A 12,629-nucleotide genomic window follows, 5' to 3' on the forward strand; every position below is an offset into this window, starting at 1 on the left:
TAAGTTCAAAACACTCACTCTTTTTATAGATTCTAAAAAGTTGTTTCTGAACCTATTGAGCCCTTATAAAAAAATATGAATATCTAGCCCTAAAACCCAAACATTCTGTCTGTAAAAATGCTTTGTGATGTGCTATTTTATATCACAGAATTAAACCTGCATTTTGATGAAATAGGTTTCAAACACTTCTTTTGTAGAATCTAAGTGACATTTCAAAGTCGATTGAACCTTTACAGAGACATATGAATATCCAGTTCTAACATAATCTATTTGTGAAAATGCTTTGGGATATGCTATTTTATATTACAGAATGGAAACTGTTTTGATTCAACAAGTTTGTAACAGGCTTATTGTAGAATCTAAGAAGTGATGTTTCTGAACCTATTGAGCTTTTGCATAAAAATAGAAATATCCAGCCCTAAAAACTAGAAATAAGCCATTTGTAAAAACGCTTTGTGATGTATTGTTTTATATCACAGAATTAAACATGCGTTTTGATGAAACAGGTTCCAAACACTCTTTTTGTAGAAGTTAAGAAGTGGCATGTCTGAGCCTATTGAGCTTTCATAGGCACATACAAATATCCAGTACTAAAAGCTAGAAACAACTGAGTAAATGCTTTGTGATGTGCGACCTTATATCAAAGAAAAAAAACCGTGTTTTGATTTAACAAGTTCAGAACACTTTTTTTTATAGTATTTAACAAGTTCACAACTAAATCAAAATGGAGCATCTGGGAGGCAGGGGATCGCTCCTTGTCTGACTCCTTCCATGGGAGACAGGATTCTTCGAGAGACTTTCTTGCAGAAGGCATGATCTGAAAAAGCCAACACATGAAAAATCATATGTTGAGAGAGTCCAAGTGTTGTGGAATCATCTGCATCAGCACTGAAAGATTCCATAACTGTGGGGAGGAAGGCTCCTTAACTCTCATCTATAGTAATCCTCTACCGGCCACTGCAGCTCTTGAATGTCTTAAATCATTGTCCTATGGTTTAGAATCACTTTCATCAGATAAAGCACCATTTTCAGTATGATTTTAAATAATCTGTAATGTTCCTGTTATCTCATAACTGTACCCTATGTAAATCTATATATAGAAAACATTTTTCACATGGTTATAAAAGTACAGTATGATCAAAGGTATTGCTATAATGATTCCTCCTGCTTTACTTAATGCCTGATGGTTTCTGAGTTGACAATTTTCTTGCTTATTCTCAATATGTACCTAATTCATCCTTCACTTGTCATCTTTTATCATAAAGCTCTATTCTCATTGTATTAATGTCTTTGCCATATTTCACAGGGCAGAAAAAGCTGGGCTTCTCAACAGGCACGGTCAGTTTGAAGAATGTGGTTGATCCTACAACAATGTGCTTTTCTAAGGATGACAAAAACTCACACAATCCCTAGAAAGGCTAGTATGAACCTAGATTCCACACAATCTGACCTGCATTGGGGTCAGGAGATGTTTCCCTGCTTCACACGCTTTGGTCACTGGTAAATCCTAAGGTACTTTGTTTTCCCTTGTGTGAATTATCTCTCTCTTTATATATGTCTTCTGACCATTTGTTTCTATTTCTGTGTTAACTGTGTCTAAACATTGTACAAAGGTTGAAAACAAAACACTTCAATGGAGGTTTCCCAAGAGGCTGGTGTTCAATTTCTGAACTCACATGTAGCTGTGTTTTTTTTCCATAATCAATTTTACATTTCCCTCTGCCTCTGACAGCTGTCTCTTGTTTTCTGCTCACTCACGTTCTTTCATTCTCAGCTTCCTGAGGTGAGAAGGGAAATACATGCACATGATTCACTAGCCCATGTGGGATTCTCTCTTCCCTTCTGACATCTGAAGGCCATCATTCAAAGGTCCTCTGCCAACCTTCCCATAAGTGAAGCAAATGATCCTCACAACTGGAGGAAGAATTGACACCCTCCATTGAGGGACAAAGAAAAATCACACTCTGGCCTCCTAGCAAGTCACCTGTTATTTCCAAATCATCATAATAGCTCGATAGTCCTATTCTTCAGTAAGTAAGGACTATTACAAGCTTCTGTGAGATTTACTATGTCTGCTTCTGGGGTCAGCCTTGTGCTTGACACAGCAAAAGCTCATTTTAGCTTAGTGTGGAAAACCAGACCTCACCAACTCATCAAAACTAACTCCATCAGGATGGAGTAGGGATCGCTACTCATCTTACTCCTCCCGTGGGAGACCTGATTCTCCATCAGAGGCTAATGCCAAAATCCTGACAATCAGTCTTAGAGAGATCCTTCCTGAACATGGTGTCATTAACCCTGCAGTTCACTACTGTACATTTCCATAATTCAGGAACGGAACTCTTATCATCAACTTTAAAGATCCTTATTGAGAGATAAGGCTAATTTGAGTGCTGTGCACATATACTGAATTAGAAATGATCTAAATGGCTACTTAGTCAGGGTGTTATGTCCTGAAAATTGGTGACAACTGCATATCATCCACCCTGGTGTTGAGCAACTTTAACAAGATTCGGTTCACAGAGATGAGTGCAGAAAAAGAAAATGGCCTAAAAAGGTAGGTTTGCTGTGTTGCCTTCACACTACTTGATTCATGGTTCTCATTCTAAGGATCTCACTTGATACTTGATTTCATATGAAGGACGTGTAAAATTCCAAGAACTCTAGGAAACAGGAACAATAACACTTTAAAGAGAAAGTTAATGTACTTGTTTCTGACCACCCAGGCCATCCTTCAACACATGCTACCTGGAGTGACCTCAAGCAAGGAGTGTGTTGTGAGGTGCTAAAGCTGAAATGGGAACAGGGTCCTGTCCTCACCCTAAATGAGGTCACAGTTTAATGCAAGTGAAAAGCTAGTGAGGACATCACTACTTCTGCTGTGCCCTTGGAAACTAGAAACACAAAACCTGAGTCCAGAAGGAATCTAAGGAAGCATTCTGCTCTTGAGTAGACACGAGTGCATCTGAAGTTTCTGATCTCCTGTGAGAACAATAGGAAACACCAGACAGTATATAAAACCCATAATTTAATTCATCAGATTGCTAACACAGAAGTGAACGGACATGAAGCTGAGATGGAGAAGAAGAAAGCCCAGGAAGAAGGTCAGCCTCACATTTGGAGCCCATTTCCCTGAGTTTCATCATTGGATTCTGAAAGGGATGACTGAGATGCAAAGAAGCAGAGCAGCTTTTGCACACATGCATGGGATTAGATGGAAACGAAGTGGATTGAGGGTCTGCCAATCAGACCCCTCTGAAGTCCACTGGCTTTGGTTGGAACCCAGAAGAGTTACACACCAGCAATAGAGATGGACAGGAAGTACCCTGGTCTTTGTAGGGGCTGAGCCTGCACTGATGACCTCAATTGCTGAGTATATAGAGGGCTGACTATATAGAGGGCATCCAGGTGTGCTAGGAACCCTGGCCATACCCCAGAAGTAGACTCCCATCTTTTCTGCAGCAAGATAAATGCTACTAGGCTTTAATTCATTGCTAAATATTATTAATCAGCATCTCACAATTAATTTAAAAAGACTATTCATATGGCAGAAAAATACAATGTAATATGACCAAAATCTAAGAGTGTGATAATGAATCCAGAGGTGACCCAAGCATTAAATTGAACAATGCCAGTACCAGTACTTTTCTTCCCCCTAAAAAATTATAAACAAGAATATAGGAAGGAAAAGAAAATATGAAGACTGAACTAACAAAGCAGGAAGAAAAAACTCAATTTTATCTCCACTGAATTTGCCACAAATATTGCAGAAAATATTCTCAAGGACATTACAGTTGTCTACTTTCTTTGGGACATGGTTCATACAACGGTATTTGTGTCAATGAATATCTTACTCTTCCTTGGCAATCTTTCTTTATCTGTAGATTGTGCAATTGCCGAGCTTCATTGTCACCTTTTGGACTTCAGCTTCTATAGATCTCCATTAAGAAAAGACGTCTTGCAGGTCAGTTTTAATTCCTGAAAAAGATAAACCCCTTTTCTTTGTATGCATACAAATGGACCTGAATCCTTGGTTCAGATGGGAAGAGAAGAAGGTGAGAAATCTGAGGGCAAAAAGCTGTTTTTTCCCTTTCCAGGGCAAACTCATTTTCATGCTATGGGGACTCTGACAGATAGCATATCTTCCTGGCTATGGACTTCCTGGCTATTGGACTTCCAGGCTTTCCACTGTTAATCCATGGATTCATCATTTACATTTCATGACTTTAAGAAAGACTTGAGAGAAGACATTTAGCAGACAATAATTATGCAATGACATGAATATACTTCAAATAACTGAACTGTAGACTTCAATATGGTTAGATGGTAATTATCATCTAATGTTATGAATATTTTACTACAGGTTAAATTGTTTCACAATGTGAAAAGGAAGTAATTACCTTCAGTTCTCTGAGTTCTAGAATTTGTAACATTTCACCCCCTGCTTTTTCCTGATCTGCAGCAGAGCATCTTTCTTCTCTTTCTGCTCTGTTCAAAGTCCACTTTCCATTCCCTGACACCAGCTTCACTGCAGCTGGTTTAAACCTAACACAAAATATTCTCACCAATTAGTGAATTCTCACAAGGAATTCCATATATATATTGTACGATCTTCATCTTCTAAGACATGAAATATTTGTTTTCATCATAGCCAAGATGCAATGCAAATCCTGTCACAGATGTGGGTTATATGCCTCTGAAATTCAAGAGTTATTTATTGAAATAGCATCTTTCAAGTTCTTTGTAGGATTTTTTTTCCTGATTTTTGCACCTAGAATAGAAGCAAATACTGTACTAGGATTTTGATAGAAACAATGGGTCATCTAAAAAGATGAAAGAGCAACCACATCTATCCCACAGCCACTGCTCAGTTTGAGGGGAAAAGTAGCTGGCCCAGTTCAGAGCTAGGAGAAATGTCATACATATGAAAAAACGAGAAGCGAAGAAACATTGTGAGGCACCCACAACATCCCTGCATAGGAGATAATGGGATAGATGACTAGATAACAAGGATAAAGATGAGAAGGTGCAAAGATGTCTAAGTCAAACAGCTCAACTGAACTTTTCTTAATGGAATATTCAAAAAGTGGTTCAATCCAAAACTTTCTCCAATTTACACTGAAAATTCTCTGTTCAGGACTAAGTGGGGTAGAGACTGTTTAATGTACCTAGATATCTTCATAACTTATATATTTTCTGTTTTCTATGTATCATGAAGGGTAGTGCTGAATGATGTGTAATTATCTGAGTTGTAAAAATAAAACATTCTTCCTCTTTCCTTGGATATAAAAAATTATTGTGGTATTAGTATTTTTTATAAGTCATTGTTCAGAAGAAGGTTCAGCCTCTAGACACCTAGACACTTTTACTATACTGAACAGCAAAAGAAAATGTAGAGCTCAGTTCACCCAATAAATAAAAAGGCTTAAAAGCTAAATTATGGCACAACTTAGCAGCCAAATGCTTATCAAGTCCAGACTTTTGACATACTGATCTCTCTCCAGCTGCAACCAGGAACATGCACTTCGAATGATATAATTTGAAATTACCACTTATTACCCTGTCCAGACACACTTCTTATTTATTATTTGGAGGGTTTTCTCTTCCTCATGAGATGCAGTGCACTTCTTTTTTTCACCTTCCTGCAGTTTGTTGCCTCTTCCCTATAATCTCAGAGGAATTTTGTGTCAGGAAAATTGTTTGTTCCTTGGGCTCTTTCATTTCCCCTAAAAAATCATGTGGTGCCCCTCTAAATTACCTACATCTCCATCTCCCTCTGCCCTGAGAAGAGGGTGCTCTTTAAACATCAAGAATCTGGCTCTTCTTGCAGTCTCATTTTTTGGCTGGCTCCCATGTTTATGCACGTTATGCACATATACCCTAGAACTTAAAGTATAATAATAATAATAAGAAGAAGAAGAAGAAGAAAAGTAAAAAAAATAGAAATAAAAATAAATAAATAAATAAATATTTAGAATTTTGTTGTACATTTTGTGTAATATATCTAAAAATATGCCAGCACTGTTTGGAAAAATAAGAAAAATATAAGAAACAAATCTTAAAGTTATAGATAAAATTATTACATAAAGATACGTTTATATATACACAAAACTGAGAGTGGACAGCTGCTATAATAATACATGGGTTATAGTCCAACAACAATAATCAGATTGTTGTTTAGCACAAGTTTCTAAAAACACTAACCTAAAAAATTAATGTTTACTTGCTGCTGAAACAGGGGACTTTATGTCAGATTTTCAAAGTCTATAAATATTATCATAACATAGTCTTCTTGGAATTATGATTAATACTGTGAGAATTGAAGTTAGTTAAAAACACAACACCAGGTCACCAATAACAAAAGTTCACCTTCATATGTTAGAGCATTACACCCAAAGCAAGCAGTAGCAACTTGGAAAATCCACATGGAAAGCAATACAGACTTTCTGGAATGAATGGCCACCACCAAAAAAGGTACAGATACTATTTTACAAAGACCAGATTTACAAGCATTGGGAGAGAAAATAAATTCAAAATGTAATTCAGACCAATCCACACACTAAGACTCAGTTTTGTGCATAGAAACCCTCTCTAAAAAGCAACTTCTGAGCTCTGCAGTACTTTCGCCTTTAGCCTCACAGAGGAGGTGAGTAAAGCCTGGGCTCCTGGGAGGAATGCCCTTTCTGTACTGAAAGGAAGCAGGAGCTCTGAACACAGCTGTTAAAGATGTGAATCAGATGCACATGAAAGACAAGCGCCATCATAAGAGGTGGTGAAACCCACAATCTTAACATTCAGCTGGGCCCTGTTATGAAACTCTCTGTACCACCCAAAAAGTTTATACAATACATGCTCATGTTTTAAACTATGTGAGCTTTGTACAAATATGCAAACTCAGAACCTTACCTATTGTCCTAAGCCTAGCTATGAGAGGCAAATATCTCCTATTGGTTGAATTGCAGTATAAACTTAATTATCAAGCCTGAGAACTGAAGCGTGGTATATGTCATAATCTCACTTGTGGGCAAAAAACTAGGCAGGGGCGTAATATCCTTTAGGTGCTGTGCCAAGCAACATGTTACAATGCCCTCTCCAGGCAGGCCCTCGGAAGGAGGGTAACGTTATCTTGGTGCTGGACCTAGCAATAGGACACAATTCCACATGTGGAAAAAAACCTAGCCAAGAGATAAAAGATAAAACACCTACAGAATGGGCCCAAGATATGTCAAAATACCTTCTGTGGCTCTGGCACATTCAGGAAAGTCACATCATCAGGGTACTGGGACCAGCAATATGTCATAATTCCCTCTTTATGCAGGACCCAGGCAGAAGAGTGACATCATCTGGGTGCTGGGCCCAGCAATACGTTAAAATTCCCTTTTTGTGGGCCTGGTTCAGGAAAGAGGAGAGTCACATCACCTAAGTGCTGCTCAGCAATGTGTCCCAATCCCTCCATTGTAAAGGCTCAGGCGGAAGAACAGAGTCACATCACTTAGGTCATGGGCTTAGAGATGTGTCCCAATGTCCCCAATAGGCAGGGCTCAGGCAGAAAAGGAAGGTCATATCACCTACATGCTTCTCGAGGTATATATCACAGTGTCACATGTGGGCAGAAACTAGGCAGAAGCGCCACATCACCTGGGTGCTGCGTCTTGGATATGTCACGGGCTACCTTAGGACAAGACCCAGGCAAGAGAGTTACATCACCTAAGTGCAGGTTCCACCCTTATGTCACAATGCTCCATGTGGACAGAGCCCAAGCAGGGGGTCACATCACCTAGGTAATATGCTCAGAGATATGTCACAATACCCTCCTTGGGGAATGGCCCAGGCAAAAGAGTACCATCACCTCTCTGCCTGGCCTAGACACATGTCATTATTCTCCCTGCATGCAGGGCTTATTCAAGAGAGGAGACTTACATCACCTAAGTGGTGGACACAGTGATATGTCACAATGATTTCTGTCATCATGGTGCAGGCAAGAATGTAACATCACCTGGGTGCTGGATCCAGTGATATGTCACAATCTTTACTGAGAGAAGGGGCCAGCAAAAATGTTACATGACGTAGAGGTTGGCCCAGGTAAATATCACAATCCCACATGTGGGGTGGAACTAGCTTTTTGAGTCAAATTACACAAGCACTTGGCAAAAACTTATATGATAATCACACTGGCAGAAAATTTCAGGAATGAGGTTTACTATAGCACACATGTCCTGTTTTTATGTATGACAGTTGGCTTCATTTACGTGAGAGAGTGACAGTCTTTACTGTCAGCTGGGTGTGCAAATGAGACTCACAATTTCACCTGTGTGCTGGGCCCTCTTGTGATACCCTCTATACAATCCAAAAGCTTTATAAATATGTGTGGGTGTTGTAGGCTTCTGTGAACTTTTTAGCAGAAAAAGATCCAGGACATCACTCCTTCCTACTGGCTGAGTCCACATATGAGAGTCATTATCATGCCTGTGGATGTGCCTAGGTATATGTCACAATCCCCTCTGTGGTTTTGGGACAGACAGGACAGCCACATCACCTAAATGCTGGGCCAGAAATATTCCAATATTACCCTTGTAGGCAAGGCCCTGGCAGAAAATTCACGTAACATGGGTGCTAGGCCCAGCTCTGAGGCACAATGCCTCTTGTGGGCAGTGTCCAGGCAAGGGAGGGGATTCATATCACCTAAATGATGGGCCCAGAGATACGTCACAATGCTTTGTGTGGACAGGGTTCAGGCAAGAGAGTCATATCATTTTGAAGCAGTGCTTAGAAATGCTACAATCTCCACAGGAAGCAGGGTTCAGGCAGGAGAGGAGAATCACGTAACCTAGATGATGGTATAAAGATATGCTACAATCCCCCCCGAGGACACTGTTAAGAGAGTCAAATCACTAAGGAGCCTGACCCTGGTATATGTCAAAATCTCATGTGTGAGCTAGACCTAGAAAGTATTATTAAATCACTCAGGAGCTGGGCAAAGGTATATGTCACAAAAACACCTGTGGAAAGGTCCAGAGACGAGAGTCACCATTCTGAACATGTCCTGGCTTCAGGTATAAGAGGACTGGTCCCAGGTATATGGCATAATATCACCTGTGGGTAGGGAGAGGGTAGAAAAGCCACATCGCCTGGGTGGATGTGGGTCCAGTGAGATGTCACAATCCTCTTTGTGGGCAGGAACCTGGCAGAAGAGTCACATCACCTGGATGCTGGTTTCAGGGATATATCTAAGTCCCCCCTTTGCACAGGGCTTAGGCAAGGGAGGGGACTCACTTCACCTAGGCAATTGGCCTAGATATATGTCACAATGGCTTTTATGTGCAGTACCAAGGCAGGAGAGTGACCTCACATTGGTGCTGGGCTGAGTAATATGTCAAAATCTCCCCTGTGGTCAAGGCCCAGGCAAGAGAGGAGAAACATCACTTAGGTGCTGAGCCAAGTGATATGCTACAAAGCTTCCTGTTGGCAGCGCTCAAAAAGGAGAGTCATGTCACCTGGGTGCAGTACCCAGTTATGTGTCATGATGCACCACAAGTTCAGGGACAAGGCAGTAGAAGGGAGTCACATCACTTACGTGATGGACCTAGAGATAAGCCACAATGCTCCTTGAAGGCAGGGTTCAGGCAGAAAATTCACATCACCTGGGTGCTGGTCCCAGTGATATGTAAAATTTCTCTTTGTAGGTAGAACCTAAGAAGGAGTTTTATATTGCTTAGGTGCTTGTTCCATGCATCACACAATTTCACCTGTGGTCTCGGTTTAGGAAGGAGAGTCAAATCACTCAGGGGCTGGGCAAAGTTATATGTCCCAGTCACACACTCAGAAAGGTAAAGAAATAAGTTTCACAGTCCCACACAGGTCTTGGCTTCGGGTATGAGAGTCAACACCTCCTGTGAGTTTGGTAGACACACAGGAGTCACAGTCTCAACAATGGGAAAGATCCATGTGTAAGAGCCTCAATCCCAGTTGAAGATTGTGTTCCAGTAGAAGAGTCACAGCCTCACAGGTGTGCTGAATCATAGTTCAGACGTCACCAAACCAACTGTGGGTCAGATCCATGTATGAGAGTAACAATTTCAGCCTTCGACTGCTTTTTATGTGTGAGATTTAGTACCTCACTCATAGGCTCTGTTTATGTGTGAGAATGACAATTGTGTCAGTTGGATGTGCATCCAAGAGTCACAATCTCACCTGGTTGCTGGTCCCTGTTATGACACTCTTTGTACCACTCAGGCTTTATATAATATGTCTAAGTGTCATAATCCTCTGTGAAGTTTATACAAATGGAAGAACCAGGATTTTACCCTTGGCCGTAAGACTGGCTATGAGAATCAAAATATCTCTACGGGCTGGGTCCAGGAATAAGAGTTATTATTGTGCATGTGAGCTGAACCCAGGTATATGGCACAATTTCTCCTGTGGGCAGGGACAAGGCAGAAGAGTCACACCACCCAGCTAAAGTCTCTAGTAGTATGTCACTAATCCCATTATAGAAAGGGTTTAAGAAAAAGAGAAGAATCACACTACCTAGTTGCTGGGCTCATAAATATGTAATAATCCCCTCTCGTGGCAGAGTCCAGAATAGAGAGGAGACATATACAGCCTAGGTTTTGCACCCAGCCATATGTCACAATTCCTTTCGTAGGCAGGACCCAGGCAGGAGAGGAGAGTTACATCACCTAGACGCTCGTTTCAATGATATTTCCAAATGTCCTCTGGGGGCAGGGCACAAGCTGGAGAGACACATCACCTAGCTGACAGGCCCAGATATATGTGATAATATCCCCTGCTGACAGGGCCCAGGCAGAAGAGTCGCACTACTGTGATTCTGACCCAGTGATATGTAACAATGCACCCATGGAAAGGAATTTGAGGAATGAAGTCTCAACACCTGGGTACTAGGCCCAGTGATATGATACAACCTCATCATCTTTGAGGGTGACAACTTTAACTTTTAGCTGAGTGTGTGTATTAGAGTCACAATCTCACATGTGTGCAGGGCCAATGTATAACCCTCTCTATGACATCTGAGGGCTTTATAAAACCTGCATGAGAGTTGCAGACTTCTCTGAGGCCCATGTGCTCAAATGGACTCACAATTTTACACGTTGCCCTAAACCCAGGTTTGATAGTCAACATCTCTCCTATAGGCAAGGTTAAGGGAGAAGACCCATTATTACGCCTGTGGGCTGGGTCCAGAACTGCAGCACCATCCCACCTGTGGCCAGATCCACATATAAAAGTCATAATTCCAACTTTGTGCTGTATTCCCTTGGTAGACTCAGGACCTCAACAGTGGGCACTGTAAACGTGGGATGGTAACAACTTTTAATTTCACCTGGGTGTGTGTAATCGAGAGTTCCAATCTGAACTTTTTGCTGGACACTGTTAAGAAACTCTCTACCACCAAAGAGTTGATACAATGTAAGCTAGCGTTGTAAGCTTCTGTGACCTTGGTACAAATATGCAACCCAGGACCTTACCTATTGCTCTAAACGTAATGATGAGAGGCAAAATATCTCCTATTTGCTGTATCCCAATATAAGTTTGATCATCATGCCTGTGAACTGAAGTCAGGTATATGTCATAATCCCATTTGTGGGCAAAAAACTAGGCAGGAGGGTAACATCACTTAGGTGCTGTGCCAAGCAGCATGTCACAATGCTTTCTCTAGGCAGGGTATAGGAAATTGGGCCACATTAACTGGGTGCTGGATCCAGCAATATGACACCATCTCACGTGGAAAAACCCAGCCAAGTTATAAGAGCCAAAACACCTACATAATGGGCCCGAGATATGTCAAAATACATTCGGTGGCGCCAGCACAGGCAGGAGAGTCACATCATAAGAATGCTGGACCAAGCAATATGCAATATGCCATAATTTCCTCTTTATGCAGAACCCAGGAAGAAGAGTAACATCATCTGGATGCTGGGCCTTGCAATAGGTCAAAATTCCTTTTTTTGTGGGCATGGTTCAGGAAAAAGAGGAGAATAACATATTCTGAGTTCTGGGCTCCTATTGTGAAGGTTCAGGCAGAAAAAGAGGGTCACATCATCTAGGTCATGGGCTCAGAGATATGTCCCAATGTCCCCAGCAGGCAGGGCTCAGGCAGACGAGGAGAGTTCTATCACATAGGTGCTTCCCTAGGAATATGTCACAACGTAACATGTGGGCAGAGACCAGACAGAAGAGCCACATCACTTGGGTGCTGGGTCCTGGGACAGGTCACAAGGCTCTCTTAGGACAGCACCCAGCCAAGAGAGTTACATCACCTAGGTACAGGTTCTCTGCTCATGCCACAGTGATCCATGTAGGTAGGGCCCAAGGAGGGAGTCACTTCATCTAGGTGATAGGCCCAGAGATATGTCACAATGTCCTCCATGAAGCATAGCCCTGGTAAAAGAGTACCATCACCTGTGTGCCTGTCCTAGAAATATGTCACTCTCCAGGTTGGCAGGGCCTAAGCAGGAGAGTCATATAACCTAGGTGAAATGCCTAGAGATATGTCACAATGTCCTCCTTTGGGCATGGCTCTGGCAAAAGAGTACTCTTGCCTGTGTGTCTGGCCTTGCAATATGTCACTATCCTTCCTTTGTGCAGGGCCCATTCCAGAGAGGAGAGTTACA

At 41.4% G+C, this 12,629-nt stretch overlaps 1 long non-coding RNA gene across 2 annotated transcripts; it reads right to left on the minus strand.

Annotated features, from left to right (window-relative positions):
• Nucleotides 1-659: 659 nt before the first annotated feature.
• Nucleotides 660-5,921, minus strand: LOC103882802. 2 transcript variants are annotated; one of them, XR_004183297.1, is made up of 5 exons: nt 5,763-5,921; nt 4,401-5,663; nt 3,855-3,978; nt 1,677-1,778; nt 660-817 (listed from the first exon to the last, which is right to left on the minus strand). It is a non-coding gene; the product is annotated as an uncharacterized LOC103882802 (long non-coding RNA). The 2 variants fall into 2 exon arrangements; XR_002520923.2 differs by having other exon boundaries at nt 4,401-5,913.
• Nucleotides 5,922-12,629: the final 6,708 nt, after the last annotated feature.

Source organism: Papio anubis, chromosome 4, assembly GCF_008728515.1.
Source record: "Papio anubis isolate 15944 chromosome 4, Panubis1.0, whole genome shotgun sequence".
In the NCBI taxonomy this organism is placed as follows: Eukaryota; Metazoa; Chordata; class Mammalia; order Primates; family Cercopithecidae; genus Papio; species Papio anubis.